We start from the raw sequence: 15,875 nt of genomic DNA, 5'->3' as shown, positions 1-15,875 counted from the left end.
GCATTGTCGATCCGTCTGTCTGTCCGTCCCCCGCAAGTGGTGGGGTCAGCACAAGGTTTCAGGACGTAATCACATCCCATTGCAATAGATGTCCAATTTAAACAGCTACATCAGATTTTACTTTTTTTCTTGCCCAAAGCAAGTCTCCCCAAATAAAGAATGATAGTTGAAACGAGCAATGGCATTTAGTAGATATGCTAATTAATATCTAACAGCTATTTTCTTTGGTGCAATTAAATCCAGGCACATCCTTTTAAATTTTTAGTGCTTTTAATCAAATGGCACCTTCATTTCTTTGGCTAACCATTTCGCACACAATAGTTAAAAATACAAAGTAAATGCTCCGCAGCAGAGTATACTGGAATTTAATGAAATTGTAACAACTGTCCTACTGAATCTAATTTAGGTGCTTATTTCAGACGCTTCATTTAATGTGTTAACAAAATAAATTGCGTGTAATTGGAAGCATCAATACTGCAATGAAGGTTACTGAATTAGCAATGGGATGCAGGCAATAACACATTGGTATTAAAGAGGCAAAAGCAATGTCAATTCTTTTCAATTTAAATAATTAGGGAGGGGGAAGTGGTTCAAGGTATAACATTAGTCTTTGAGTCCTCATTGTTTATCTTTGCCATATTCTGTTTTCTTCCCAGCATGTTGTATAAGTTATCACTTTAAGATAATTCGGTTTTGAAGGCCAAATCCACAATTAGACCCAGGGGCTAAAGTACAAATTGAAATAAATGTATACAAGATTCATAACCGCTCTATATCTATAGTTTATAGGTCAACATTTTCAGTTCTTTCAGTTGCTCATTTTCTGCCTACCAAAGACAATATATTTTAAAGCCCAGCTTTCAAGAATTATTAATCATTTACTTTGGGGAAATCAGACTTGTGAGGAGTCTCAGCTGACTCCCAAACTCTCTGGTTCTGGAAACGGTACATTCACAATTTAACTAAGTACTTTGTAAAGTTCTCTTAAACATAAACAGTTTAAAGGATGCCAAATTTCTTTTTCAGCAGTGTCTGTTTCCTGTGAAGTGTATCATGGGGGGGGGGGGCATTGAAATAAGTATTCTAACTAGGGATGCCACCAAACAATGACTTTTAAAATGGATTCTGTGGCCATATCTGAAGTTACCCTGTGCAAAGAGGATGATTCCATGGGATTTGAAGAGGTTATATGTGTTGAATGTGCTTCAAATGTACAGTGTAGATTTGCCCAAGACCTGGAAGGCAGCAAGTTCTCAGTCTAGGCTTAGTATTTCACCTTATTTTATATGCTTAGTTGTCAAACATAGGGAAGGTAAATGGACCCCTGACCATTAGGTCCAGCAGTGGCCGACTCTGGGGTTGCGGCGCTCATCTCTCTTTATTGGCCGAGGGAGCCGGCGTACAGCTTCTGGGTCATGTGGCCAGCATGACTAAGCCGCTTCTGGCGAACCAGAGCAGCGCACGGAAACGCCGTTTACCTTCCCGCCAGAGCAATACCTATTTATCTACTTGCACTTTGACGTGCTTTCGAACTGCTAGGTTGGCAGGAGCAGGGACCGAGCAACAGGAGCTCACCCCATCGCGGGGATTCAAACCGCTGACCTTCTGATCGGCAAGTCCTAGGCTCTGTGGTTTAACCCACACCGCCACCTGCATCCCTTCTTGTCAAACATACCATATATGAAAAAATATAATGCAGTGAAGAAAGGTTTTGATTCCGGAGAGCTGCCCATTAAAGGAATGATTCTACAAGGCTTATTCTGAAGGCTGTGGGTGGAATAAGCTCTCCCATGCAAAGGCAAATCTAGCCCAGACAGCATCTCACTTTGATCAGTCATGATAGGCCTGCAAAGAGAGATAAAAGATTATTTATTAAGGGTGAGTGAAAGGACTCACAGCCATTTTAGACACCAAAGGGCTCATCATGCATTACTGGATCGTAAATTCTATGATGTTTGCACAATGAAATGAATTTGATTTGGCTAATTAGATCTGCCAGTGGTTCCTGACATCTAAAAATGCTTTGTTATTTAAGCGCTGGTGGTCAGAATGATGTTAATATGGGATATTTGAGTCTGAACCAGATAGTTTGTATATTTATTTTAGAGAAGCCTATGAATCGTGCCTGCATATGCTAATTAAATAATGAGTTTTCTTCCTTAGGAGAATTTTGTGCAGCTGACTAAATGGAAAATACGCTTTTCACAACCGGAGATCCATGAAACTTCACAGTACATACACAGACACAGTACATACTGCAGTGGTATCTGTTTCTCACACCCACACTCACTTAAGAATACCCTGCAGTAATATTACTTAAGCCTGCCAGAGACCACCTTATACCTTGCATATTCCGTGGGTCACTGTGTTCTGCTGCAGAGCTTTTCCTTGAAGTTCCTGAAATATCAGAAGCAGGGCTTTCAGTGAGACTGCCCTGTCTTGGGGAATAGCATCTTGTTGAGATACATCAGGTGCCGACTATTTGTAGTTTACAGGGGGAAATGAAGATACAGGCAGTGACCATTTTGCACTGGGGTTCCTTTCCTGCCTCCCACGCTTATTAGTGCGTTGTGCATAAATTTGCCCCACCCCATTCTGCCCTCTTCTGGATCAAAAAGGACCCATTTGTCAGCATCAACTGGACATGCACAAAATGGTCACTGCCTGTACCGTTTTGATAAGTTTTTCCAGCTGGATGAGGAAAATTGAAGTCTGTGCCCTGGGTGTTTATTGTTATAGCTTTACACTCATTTTTAGCTGTTCTAACTCAGGTGTGGGGAACCTGTGGCCCTCTAAATGTTGCTAGACTCCAACTTCCATCATCCTGGACTGTTGGCCAGGCTGGTTGGGCTGATGGAAGTTGGAATCCAACAACACCTGGAGGGACACAGGGTTCTAGTTTAGAGTACTGTTGTAAATCACCTTGAAATTTATATGAAAGGCATTAAGTAAGTAAGTAAATTGTCCCAAGGGTTCACTAACTGTACAGAGCCCTAGAGCATCACATTTCCAGCGAATATATAAAGTAGTACAAGTGTAGCCATAAGAAGGCATGGCAGAATTTAATGCGTATAAAGGAGTTCTAATTCCCCAACTAAGGAATAAGAGCATGAGATACAGATTTCCGCTGAACCAGGACTACAAGCTTTCTTTCAAAAAACTTGCAACAGGCTAAACTCCAGTCTCCTGTATATGTATAACTCCCTGCACTGAGATTGTAGAATCTACTGCTCAGTGCTTTTTTCTTTAAAAAAAATGTTTAGGGGCACTCTCATTTTCCTACTCATATTGAAATATTGCCCCTCAGTGAGGCCAAACTTAGATTCCCAAAATGTTTAGGGGTATGCGTACCACTATGTCTGCCCCCCCCCCGAAAAAAAAACACTGCTTCTGCTCACCTCCCATACATTCACACACAGAGAGAGACAGTTCTGAGCAAGTCCCATCCTGCCTGCAAGTCTGTCAGCAGTTGCCATTGTTCCTCCTCCTAGTTTTTTTGCACACATCCACAAATGCGTTGAAGGAGGCTTACCTCTGTCACACACACCTTGCAGCCCCTGATATTTGTGTGGGTGAAGCAGGCATGGCCCACAGGGGATTCCAGTCCTTATCCCCTAATCCTTATAGTCCTAAGAGGCTGACCTAGGGAAGCCCACTTCACCATCCAGTTAATGCCTCAGGGTGCTCACAAACACCTTCCTATTCCCTTCTTACCTGCACTGACCCAAAATCCAAAAGGAACATCTATGGGCAAGCTGAAGGGGCAGGATGCTACTTGGAACAGAGCAGCTATTAATGCTACATTGCAACCGAAGAAGGCTAGACATGCTACCCTGCCTTAAAGAAATGCTATGGGGGGGGGAGGCTTCTGAGCTTTTAAAATCAGAGCCCCCCTCTCCCATTGGCCAGGCTGTACAAGGCTGGTGCAGCAGTAGTTCACCATTAGCACATTTTGCCTTGCCCCCACTCCTATTGGGGATAGAATTTAAACTGCCTTCGCATTTTAACAATAAAATACCTAATCTGCAATTTTCAAACCAATATGCAAATCAAAACACGATTAGCCTTCTAAATTGACACTTTGCTGAATTTTGTGACGCAGTTCTCCAACCAGAAAATGTGTATAAAAATGTGTACATTAGTAGGGCATGCATGGGGGGGAGCGGCTTAATCTAGACCAGTAGACATCTAGACCTCTACTGCATTGTCATCCAGTTGGGAGTTTGGTGAAGGAAGGTTCAATTCCAATTTCTATGGCAGGGATAGCTCAGTAAGTAGAGCACGAGACTCTTAATTTCAGGGCAATGGGTTCAAGCCCCATGTTGGGCAAAATACTCCTACATTGCAGGGGGTGGACTAGATGAGCTTTGGGACCCCTTCCGACTCTACAATTCTATGATTCTGTGATCTTGCCAATGTTACTGTCCACTTGCTGTTAGACAAGGTCTTCCAATCAAGTGCTGTGATAAGTGTCACTGGGGTGAATCATTGGTGTGGAAGGCTAAGAGGGCGGGTGCATCAAACATCACAAATTTGAAACCTTAAGAATGATCCTGATCATTTGTGGCAACTGTGTTCTAGATGAATATAAATACCAACAGGAGAAGATTAATCAAACTTCCCCCCCAAATGAGCAGTGATGGAGAAGAGAAAGAGGTCTAGTGGAAATGAATTGGAATTACACATTGCAAACTGTTCTCATAATAAAATCTCTCTTATATTAAAGACTGCAAGGAAAGCTGCATTTTGCAATAAATCTTAAAATCCTGAAGAGAGTCTGAAGGTTTTGTGGCTATTCAGCAAACTATGTCATTAAATGTTGAAAGACCCATTTAAACGCAATCTCCCAGATTGTTAGCTCATATACAGATCTGGCAAACCTAGGCTGAAATCCTAGCCCTCATTACCAATTCTGTCCGGCTTCACTAAGCTGTTTCGGACCTGCTCATTGAATATCATAATATCACTGAACAAAGGCCGCCTGCCATCCAAAAATGGCTGGATCCAGTGACAGGAAAACACAGCAAAGTTGCTCGTGTAGGGAGAGTCTCTCTAAAGCAGGGATGGGTAACCTCTGCATTGTGCATAAGATTTGTGAACATCCCAGCTGTCCTTTGGAAAGGAGCCTGGACTCTGTGGCCTTTTTTATCTCTCCCATCACTATGATAATTTGAAACATCTTTTAAGCAAGCTTTGATCTTGCTTAAAAGAACTGATCGTAAATGAACAGATTCATATGCAGAATTCTTAACATGCCGCCACATGTAGAAAACCCTCTCCTTTCCCCTGGGGACCCAAAACAGAGAACCGTAGCTTGATAGAACTTGCTATGCTTCCTTCAGGGGCAGACCTTAGTAATATGGTGCCCTGTGTGGAGGAACCAGCCACACTGCCCTAAACACACCTCCATGCCATGCCCATGCCGCTGTCACCATGCATCATGGCCTTAGATTATAGCACTCTTCTTCAGCAACAGAGTCCAGTCCTTCCTCCCTCCCTCCCTCCCTCCCTCTTCTTTCATTCGGGTTCATTGCAGTTTCTCTATTGATGGAAGCAGAGGTGTGATCTGATGTGAGCTTCATTATCTGACATAACGCTCAGTGATGTCACCATCTCCTCTTAATCACCATAGCCACAGCTTCCTGCTTTCTGTTCCCTTGCAACTGACATATGAACATACAATGCTGTCCTATATTGCCGAGGCCTCAGCTCCGCCAAAGTGGGTGGTAAGCTTTTGGTTCTCCAGCTGGGTCTAGCCTGCAGAAAATGCTGAAACGGGGCATTGTGGAGCAGCCTTGCGGATTCCACACTCAGCTATGTCAGACTGGAGCTGGCATGACACATATTGGGAAGAAAGGTGGCTCCCATCTTCTGTCCTGGCCAGCATAAACCAGCAGGGCTCTGAATAAAGTGGAAGACTCCTTGCCCTCCCAGTCCCTCTTTAGGATTATTCTGCCCATCAACCCATAGCTGTTCCAGATGAGATACTCTTTTTCTGAAGGTGTGGGTACCTCCTGCATGCAAAACACAGAGATCTATGGTACTTCACCCTTACTATCCCTCTTACACTTTCAGGTTTCCTGTCTTAGCATTTCCTCCCCCCCCCCCCCCCCCGGCCATCCTGCAAAAAAATTTAATATATGCTGAAAGTTGCATGTGCATTTATGCAATATATTTGTTTTGCACACCTCCTTCCATAAGTTAAGTGGAAAGTTTTAAAGTTCTAATCCATGCAATTTGGAATTGTTGCTCAGTGGGTTTGCCCTAGAATAGGCTGGCATTGTACATTAGCTGAGTTTGATTGCCTTATATTACTGATCTCTTTAATTGTATCTTTAAAATAGCTTCATTTCTTCTGGCATGATGAAATAATTATCAGCAAGTTGTTGTGCTTTTTAATCATGTTTCTTTCATTACGTTTTCAATACACATTTTATTCAATCTGTGGTACACTCCGGGGAAATGCTTTCCTAATCTAGAGAAATTGTTGCAATAGTGAGGATTGGAACCCAGCGGTCTCTTGTCAAATAACCTGCTTGATCCCTATCTGATTGTTTTCTCAAAGGGTTTAAATATTAATCTAATTGTTTTCTGGCAGAGTATAGATATTAATAGGGCTGTTTTGGAAATTTAATATAAAATAGCAGAGTGCTCACAAGAGCTAACACTCACCTTTCTCTCCCAGGGTTAGCAGTTCTCAATCCTGAAAAGAACATAAGGATTGATAGGTCAATAAACTGTTTTACAGCAATAGTTACTCTTCTCTTTGCATTTCAAGTGTTGCTTGTCTGCAAAGATGCTCTTTTCCTCTCAGAACTTTGTGAATAACATTAAGACAGTACTGAAGGATGATCTTAAAAAAGCATGATCTGATTCACTTGCCCTAACTTCTGTGCCCCATCAAACTGAACAGGGGAATTTCAGCTTTAATTGCACTCACATTTACCCAGTTGTCAGCCTATGTGTAATTTATTTAGTGTAGTAAATTTATACCCTTTCCAACCATAGTTAAGAATAACCATAGTTTCTGGTTTGTCTATGATATAATGAACCATGGTTACTGAAAACTGCCTAGCTCCGGCTTGTGGTCATGTTGGAAGGGCAGAGGTAATGCACAAGCTCAAGGCTTGAGCACATAATGCCAAGCCTTAATTTAGGATTACAGTCGTGCCTTGGTTCTCAAATGGAACTGGAAGTTCATTCGACTTCTGAAAACGTTCAGAAACCAAAGTGTGGCTTCCGATTGGCTACAGGAGCTTTCTGCATTCAATTGGAAGCCGTGTCAACCACGTCGGAGGTTCGGCTTCCAAAAAACATTCGCAAACCAGAACACTCACTTCCGGGTTTGCAGCGTTCGGGAGCCAAAACGTTCGAGTCACAAGGCGTTTGGGATCCAAGGTACGACTGTACATGCAAACCAGATCAATGAGACAGTTATTTGCACATCCTGGTCTCAAGCTGCTGAAGTTGAAATAAAGGCAAACAAAAGTGATCTCTACTCAACAGGAACAAGTTTCATAGCTACTCACACCCAACCCTGAAACTTAATGTATAGGGCTCATGTGGAATGAACCACTCTGGCCTTTTGGTGCAAGGAGGTTTACTTCACTGGTGGGGCTGGTCTCCTTGCAGTCCCCTGGCCAGAGATGAGTTGGTGGCATACAGCCCAACTATCTTGCATCCCGTTCTCACACTGGCCAACCCAATGTCTATGGGAAGCCTACAAGCAGCATGTGACTGTATTGAGCTAAATTCTTGCATGACGTTCTATATTTAGATCACCAGCTCACAAGCCACTATGATCTTCTGTTCCAACACCTGCTCCTCTAAGCACTGACTCACATTTCAGCTGTGCCATGCAACTTGAAATCAAGGGAAAGAGATCCAAATGTGGGTCCGAGGTGTTAAGGCTTTTGAAAGGTATATCCAGTCCTAACGGTGTCTTCTCTTTTAGAAATATGAATCGCTGCGTGTCACTGGGTGGCATCTTCTCTGATTCCCTTTTTATGCACATGTCTGGGTATAAAATGAGAAGTATTTCAGAAATGTAAATTCAGCATCTGTGTACAGTCATGAGATGGAAGACAATGTTGCCGTTAACCCTAGCCTGCCAAAGAATTCTGCATCCATTTCTATTGTGTTGCTGTAAAAGAAATCCAGGGGGGAGGGAGGCTGGTTCCCCATATCCATGAACCCTGAGCCCGTGATAGGAAGCATAATGCAAAGAATTCTCCAAAGTGAATAGCTTGCCCAGCTTCTATTGTTAAAAACATAATGAGTTCATGCATCTGACTGTAATGCAATTATTTCCTAGTGATGTTTAACAAGTTGCTGTTCCTATAAAATGTTACAGAGCTCTATTAATATTGCCCTTCTTTGGCTATGTAATTTTGCTAATGATCCAGCATATTTAGTGGCATTATTATGTCCTAAGAGAATGATGAGCCTGACTAGCAAGCCTCATGAAGCTTGGGTGTGCTGTTGTAACCCGTTCTGTGCTGAGAAATTTGTTCTGCCCTACTGCACCTAATTGCATTTTAACTCGTGTTGTGAAGTGGGGCTTTCTTGCTCTTGATAAATGAATAATAATTGCTTTTAATGGAAGTTTGGAGAGCTGAATCTGTTAATTGTGCAGTATTGCTGAGCATAGTGATGCATTTAGCTAACGGCTTTCCACAATACTGCCTTTTTAAATTCAGATGGAGGTTGCTGTTCCAATATTTTTATATTGACTTTTATGTCAAATCATGGTGCTAATTATAGATAGCAATGCAGCTCCGAGACTGAGATCAAATACATCTCTACTGTATGGGTGCTAGGAGACATTTACCTGTGAGTTAACTGGGTAATGTAACTACTAGTAATAGGCACCTAGGTTTTTTACTCCTTAAATGCCTCTGTAGCCCTTATGTGATTCCTTTCCTCTTCTCCTGCCTGTTGTTTTGCTACTCGAACACAAAATAGCTCTGGGTGTCTTAATGCTTCCCTGATCCTAGGATAGGAATCCATTAACAAGTCCCTCAAAGTTCTGAGATCACTGCTGAGAAGGTTCCTGACATTTTGATGCCTATAATTGCGACTTTCATAGGAATAAAATAATTTCTCTCACTCTTGTTCTACATTCCATCACTTCTTGAAAATGTAGAGAGGGACAGTTAGATGCTGTTAATCCATAAGAACATTGGTCTGTATAACTATCCTCTTGACAGTAGTTTTACTGCTTATTACCATTTAGTCTTGCAATTCTTCCAAATAGTTCAAGCTGGGATGCATGATTACATTCCACCACCTTTTATTCTCACAATGGCCTTCAGAGGCAGGTTGGGATGAATCATAGCTGCTGGCTCAAAAGTCACCCAGTAAACTTTGTGGCTCAGCAGAGATTTGAGCCAGAGTCTCACTGGCCAAAGCACATTACTATATTGAGGGGCAGGAAGAAATCATATATATAGTAAACTTTTTCTTCAAAACTGGCATTTTATTGTTTCTTGAGGAAATGTTATATCCAGTCAAACAAAATATGCTGTCTTGTACACACTTATCTAGCAATAAGCCCCACTGAACACAGTGAGAAACTTACCTCTAAGATAGGGTTGCCATATTTCAAAAAGTACAAGACCCCAAAATTGTTGTGGTTTTTTTAGACAACCCCCTCCAGGTTGTTGAGTGCTGCTTTTTGGAAATCCCCCTGGATGTCAATTCCGCCTTTGAAATTCCGGTAATGTCCAGGAAAATATGGATGTATTTGCATTATAAAGCTGTTCTGATATTGTAGAGCATGTGAAAAGATATCTCCCAGCTGATATTCTTGAGATAATTAATGATATAATCAGGATTCTGCTATTATATGGCCAGTCTCCATGTGATCAAAGAATAGCTCAACAGCCGTTGTTCAAAGTTTCCTTCATCTTTTCTGGCTGCAATCCTATTAACACACTTACTTGAGAGTAAACCCTATTGAATTCAATGAGACTTAGTTCTGAGTAGACGTATATTGGACAACACCATTAATGTGGCATAATTCACTGACAGATAAATTCCACAGTTACAATAAGTCAGAGAAAGAGGGAGACTAAATTGTATTTTTCCATAGAAAGCCACTACGGCAAATAATTTCAGTGTTGCTTTGGTACTCATTTTGTTCTGAGATCATTCCGGTAATGTGGGCAGTTTCCATTGTATTAAGATAAAGACGTGTTTGGCAGACGATCCTCCCTCACTCTTCCTTTGGAGCCTACCGATGACTGAAATAGGCTTTCCTTTCAGGTTTAATAAGCAAACAGCATAATCTTATTTAAGCCTATGGTTTAAACAGCTGTGTTAAGGGGGGAACTGCAGAAAATCTATTTCTAGTAATGTGCTTACAGGAGCTAAAGTACAGATATTGTTTTCATGAGATTTCTGGACTGTTTGATTCCATGCGGAGTAAACCAGATTATCGTGAGAAAACGTTCATAGTTCTGGTGCATTGTTTCACTTTATCTAATATAGGATACTTTAATAGGTATCCTGTAACACTGATGGGTTGTTTCTCCACCGACTCCCTTGTAAACTAATAAAAGCAGGTGTTGCACGTGGAATTCAAACAGCCCAGTAAATGCTGCCCCTTCCCTGCCTGTGCTTTAGTCACAATTTCTCTGGTAGTCTTTACGGAGGGCAGCTGTGTCTCTGATGGAATTCCTGAATCAGGCAACCAGGTTTGCACTCCTTTAACACCAATGAAAACAGTCATTTCTCCCACTCGAAAAAAACGGGCATTTCTTCCGCTGGGAGGAAAAAAAAAAGCAATTATCTTCAGCACATCACCAAATCAAGGACAAAATAGCACTTTAAAAAATGACTCCAGTAAAGGTCAGGTGAAAGCCTTCTGTTTTGCAGCTCTCCGCCCCGCTTTGCAGGAAGGCATTTAGCTGACTCACGGTATGTGACTCATGCTTTGAATTTGCTTAAGTACAAAGGCAGCTTAAGCACAGGCAGCTCATCCTTTGCCAGGACTTAGCTGGTTGAGAAGAGAGAAACTGAAGGAGTCAATGAATAGGAAAGGTGCCTGGCAGGGAATTGAATTTCCTGTATAGGTGAACAGCACTGAATCTCCTTCAGGCATGTGAGGGGAAATAGGATGGTAAACAGTGCTGGGCAGAACTCTCAAGCACGGCTTTTTATTAATTCGCATCAGTTGCTGTATCTTGCTGGTATTTTTACTGCATTTTAAAGCATGCAATTATATATTTTAAATTGTAGTTGGGGTGTTTGTGTTCTGTGCTCTGTTTTGTGAGAGCATCTGTCCTGAAAGGAGGGATATAAATTTCTTAATCAATATATTGCCATCGTCCCTCATGATCTGCTACCTTGCCACCAATAGCTTGGAGAGAGAGGAGATGTGCTGGCTTTATTCCTATTGCCCGGCCCCCTGTTTTAGAAATCTGCTCTTCAGAAACAGTCTTATGAACTGTGACTTGTCCTAGTGGTTAGCAGGCAGGTGACTGTTTATTTCCTCTCTGAAGTGCCTCATGAGATATTTCTGAGGAACAAGAGTTCTTGGGAGCAAGAGTTCACCATCTTATGATGGTGAACATGAAAGATGTGGTTCTTTATATTTAAAAATCTTCTAGCGAGTTGAAGATTAATAGATTAGATACAATCAGCAGATCCTAACATTTTCTAAGGTTATGGTAAGCTGTGGAGAATGTGATTTGAATACAGAAACTGCTTTCTCTCTCTCAACATTTAACGTTATTAGGATCAAAGCACAATCACCATGAAAATCCTTTACTTATAATTCATGCAAATTGACTTCCTTTAAAGTAGACTTCTCAAACACTTGATATCTGGCTTATTATTGTGTTATTAAAAGAGGAGTCTGCAACAAAAAGCTGCAGTGTGAAATGTTTCTCTTCAGGTTACTCCATTCCATTTGCCTTCCCCTTAAATTTTTTCACACATACACCCTGCCCTTTATAGTCAGACACCATTCCCTGGCCACTGAGCAGACTCAGTTTTCATTGAGCTGTAAAGGGGTGCCTATAAGCCCACCTTGTCCCATTTCACCCTGTATCACCCTGCCCCACCCTACCCCCATTACGCCCCTTTCCCAGCCACTTTTGTGTTTGTGGCGTTGAGCACATGTATGGTCACGCATGCTTTGAATGTGTGCAAATTGGTTGTTGCTTGTACAAAATTAGATGAGTAAATGGTTAATTTTTACTGGATAAGTAACAACACTTTAAGATAATAAATGTACATAACTGTCTTTCTAGGTTACAACTTGTACTTAAAAAAAAAAGTATTAGTATTAGTATTATTTCTTTAGATATACACCGACTTTTCCCTAACGGGACTCAGGGGGAAGAATGAACTATCAGATGGACCATATTTTTTTGCTTGAAACATATTAATTATAATGCTTTGGTACTACTTTGTTTTTGTTATATATATAAAGAACAAAAAAATCACTGTTATGCATATATTTGAAATTTAAAATAAGATCTAAAGGGAGAGGACGAAAGAAACAAAATCTCAAACTGGTGAGTCAATGGGGCGAACTGAGAAAAATGAGAAACCGAAACCGACACCTTTGTTCATTTCTTCTCCCAGGAAAGAGGGCACTGGATTGCAGCCTTGGTAAGAAATTTGCCATCATTCTACAAGAAACTCTGGTACAAAGGGGCCAAGTACTTTTCTTGACTGTGCAGTTTGTTCAGGTTATCCTGGGGGACGATCTACTTTACTCCTTTGAACAGCTGCAAGATTAAAACTTAAATGAAATAAATGGACTCTTTCTTTGAGTGTCAGAATCTGTCTTCTAAGAATCACTGTCCTTCATGCCTTTCCAGTTTTGGGGCTGCTGAGTAGACTCATCTTCAGCCTGCTTCTAATTCACACTTCTAAGACGATAAGCGAGAAGCCTTCAGGACGGTGAGTTACGCTGGTGGGTATGTTGATGGCGAAGACACCCAGGAGGCATAAAGCTCGACATCTTTTACTCTCAACAAATATCGGATCACAGTCCTTCAGTGACTTACAACAATGTCCACACCTTTCAGGAATAGATAAAATACATTCTGCTTTGTGTGAAAGCTTTAGCAACATTTCTGTTCTCCTTTGAAGTTAAGTGCTTAATGGAAGTTCAGTTTCATATTTTTCACAGCCTGTCAACAGAGTTCTGTTAAGAAATTCCACTTGAGAGTTCAGACATGTATCCATTACACAAACTCCCTAAGAAGTAAGTGGAGTGACTCTGGCCAACTTAAAATGATTGCTGTATACAGCCTTGTGATCTGTTTCCCTTCTGTTGTCCAAACAAGCTTGTTAACAAGTTCCTTAAGAACCTTTGCACCTCTCTTTCTGTAGCAATGAACCTCGGAAAAGTTCTGCAAACAACTGTATGTGTACTCATGTTCTACAGTGACCAAAGAGGACAATTCTGAAAAGTGAGTGTTGCAGATTGCCTGTTTGCAGTAAACATGTTTTATACCAGCCTTCCTCATCCTGGTACCTGGCAGTGGTCTCCCTCAGGAGGTTGTGGACTCTCCTTCCTTGGAGGCTTTTAAGGTTTTTAAGCAGAGGTTGGATGGCCAACTGTCATGGATGTTCTAGCTGATATTCCTGCATCGCATAGGGCTGAACCTTTGGGGTCCCTTCCAACTCTACAGTTTTATGATTCTATGACTACAACGTCCATCACCCCTAACCAATGACTGGGCTGGCTGGACTGATGGGAGTTGTAGTCCAGAAACAACTGAAGGGCAGAAGGCTGATTCCGTAGTAGTCAATTGTTGCTTTTATTTGCACAAATGTGAATCAAGAAACAATGTTGTTCAGCCTATATTTTTAGAATGGGTTCCCTTCTTCCATATGCTCCTCACTGCAAACTCTGATTGTCATGTGCTCCAAATCCCTCATCCTCGGAAAGTGTGGGGGTGGGACCATTTCTGTTGTGGTACCTACCCAGGGCTGTTTTTCAGGGGGAACTCACAGGAACTCAGTTATGTCACCTCTCAGGTGGCTGTCATTGCCATTTTAAGAGAATAAGGGAGGTGTTCATCATGAGTTCTGGCACCTCTTTTTCTAGAAAAATAGCACTGTACCTGCCTAATAGCACGATTGCTATTCTGCTGCAGACCATTGTTGAAAACCATATATATATATATATATATATATATATATATATATATAAGAATGAATACAACTGCAAAAAGTAGGTAAGATGTACAAATCAATCAATGGATTTTTCTTTTTAAAAAATGACTGCGACAGTGACTGTGACTGAATGAAGAACATAGGTTGTTTACGTCATCTTCTTCTTCAGTTTTAAGAAATAAATAGTGAAAAGATATTTGATTAACTGTATTTTTTGCTGACTCAGCTCTATGTTATTTTTGTGCTGCTGGGATTTCTTCAATGGGTCGGATATTGTTAATTTATTAATCTGAATGTATGAAGGTGTTTAGATAATTTTGTTTCTTTCATTCTGTTTTTCTTACAGTTTGTTAGTCGCTTAGACTCTCTTTGGAGAAATACACAGGACAGATTTTTTTAAAATAAACATAAATAAATAAATATTCTGAAATATCATGTACATAAAGGTAAAGGGACCCCTGACCATTAGGCCCAGTTGTGACCGACTCTGGGGTTGCGGCGCTCATCTCGCTTTATTGGCCGAGGGAGCCGACATACAGCTTCTGGGTCATGTGGCCAGCATGACTAAGCTGCTTCTGGTGAACCAGAGCAGTGCACGGAACCGCAGGTCAGCAAGTCCTAGGCTCTGTGGTTTAACCCACAGCACCACCCGCGTCCCTATCATTTACATAGCATATTGCTAATAAATTGACATTTTCAGTTATCACGTTTTCATTCCCTTTTATAGTGGTTTATTTCAGAGGCAGGATTATAGCAAATGTGACATCATAAACTACATCACTAGAATTCTTGCCGCCTCCTGGTTATGGAACAAATGACAGTCAACCCTTGAAATAATTGGTAAGAGAGGCTCAGCCTTTTATCTACATAGGATTACTTCTCTGAAGCCTGAAGTGCTCCTTGAGAATAATAAGATCTTTCCACAAACTGCAATATGTTTCAAGAGGAGATGCATCTCAGAAGAGTTTATCAAACCTTATGAACTCACATGTCACAATCACAGGTATTAGCTCCGTAATGACTCCTGAGGATAATAGATTGAATCTATCCCTTTTTTGATGGGAGGAGGAATGCCATTTTTCATATGCAGGGTGGTAGATAGATTCATATTGGGGAAATGTTTTTACATGAGAGCACATCCAGCAATTGCAACTATATTAACCTGAAAAACATTAACTTGTGGGAAGAGGTTTGGGTTCCCTTCACACTTGATAAACACACAGCATAGATAGTCAAAGTATTCCCACTTTCCTTCCTCAGCCAGCAGAAGCATCTATTGAAAAATACAACTACTTGAAAACTATTTGAATGCCCAGCGAAGCTTTATTCCTAGTGACTGTGGTGCTTTTTTTTGTAGAGAGAGTGTTTTTCTGTCCCTAGTATTGTGCAAACTGTGGCATCTGCCTCGGGTGGCAGGTGCTCACTGATGGGAAATAGGGGCAATGGTGTGTGTGCCATGTACAGCCTTTTCTGAGCCCCCTAAGCTAGTCTGTTGCTTCAGATGTGGTGGAGAATGCTGTCCTCTTTCCAGTGCTGAAGGAAGCCAGTCTGGCTGGCCTCTGTATGTGGCTCTGGGAGGGGGCGCCATCTTATACCAGCTTCCAGTCATAAGTTTCATGACTGAGTCTGGATTTTCTATTTCCACGTCCACCACTCTAACACTAGTTTACTCTTCATATTAGATTAGGGGTAGAGAAACCTCAGGCCTGGGAGCTGAATGTGGCCCTCCACATCTT

General features: G+C 41.4%; 1 long non-coding RNA gene across 1 annotated transcript in view; it reads right to left on the bottom strand.

The window, feature by feature from the left end:
* Positions 1-1,681: 1,681 nt before the first annotated feature.
* The window catches only part of LOC310763338, a 235,939-nt gene continuing 221,745 nt past the window's right edge, over positions 1,682-15,875 (bottom strand). Inside the window, exons 4-6 of the long non-coding RNA XR_014548582.1 lie at positions 7,843-8,016; positions 6,673-6,703; positions 1,682-1,845 (exon numbers count right to left, since the gene is read on the bottom strand). This is a non-coding gene — a long non-coding RNA (uncharacterized lncRNA). The remainder of the gene's footprint in view (positions 1,846-6,672; positions 6,704-7,842; positions 8,017-15,875) is intronic.

The sequence above is a fragment of the Podarcis filfolensis genome (assembly GCF_964270895.1).
Source record: "Podarcis filfolensis genome assembly, chromosome: 5".
Classification (NCBI taxonomy): Eukaryota; Metazoa; Chordata; class Lepidosauria; order Squamata; family Lacertidae; genus Podarcis; species Podarcis filfolensis.
Note: the sequence above shows the minus strand (reverse complement) of the source record. Positions and strands in the feature narration are given on the sequence as shown.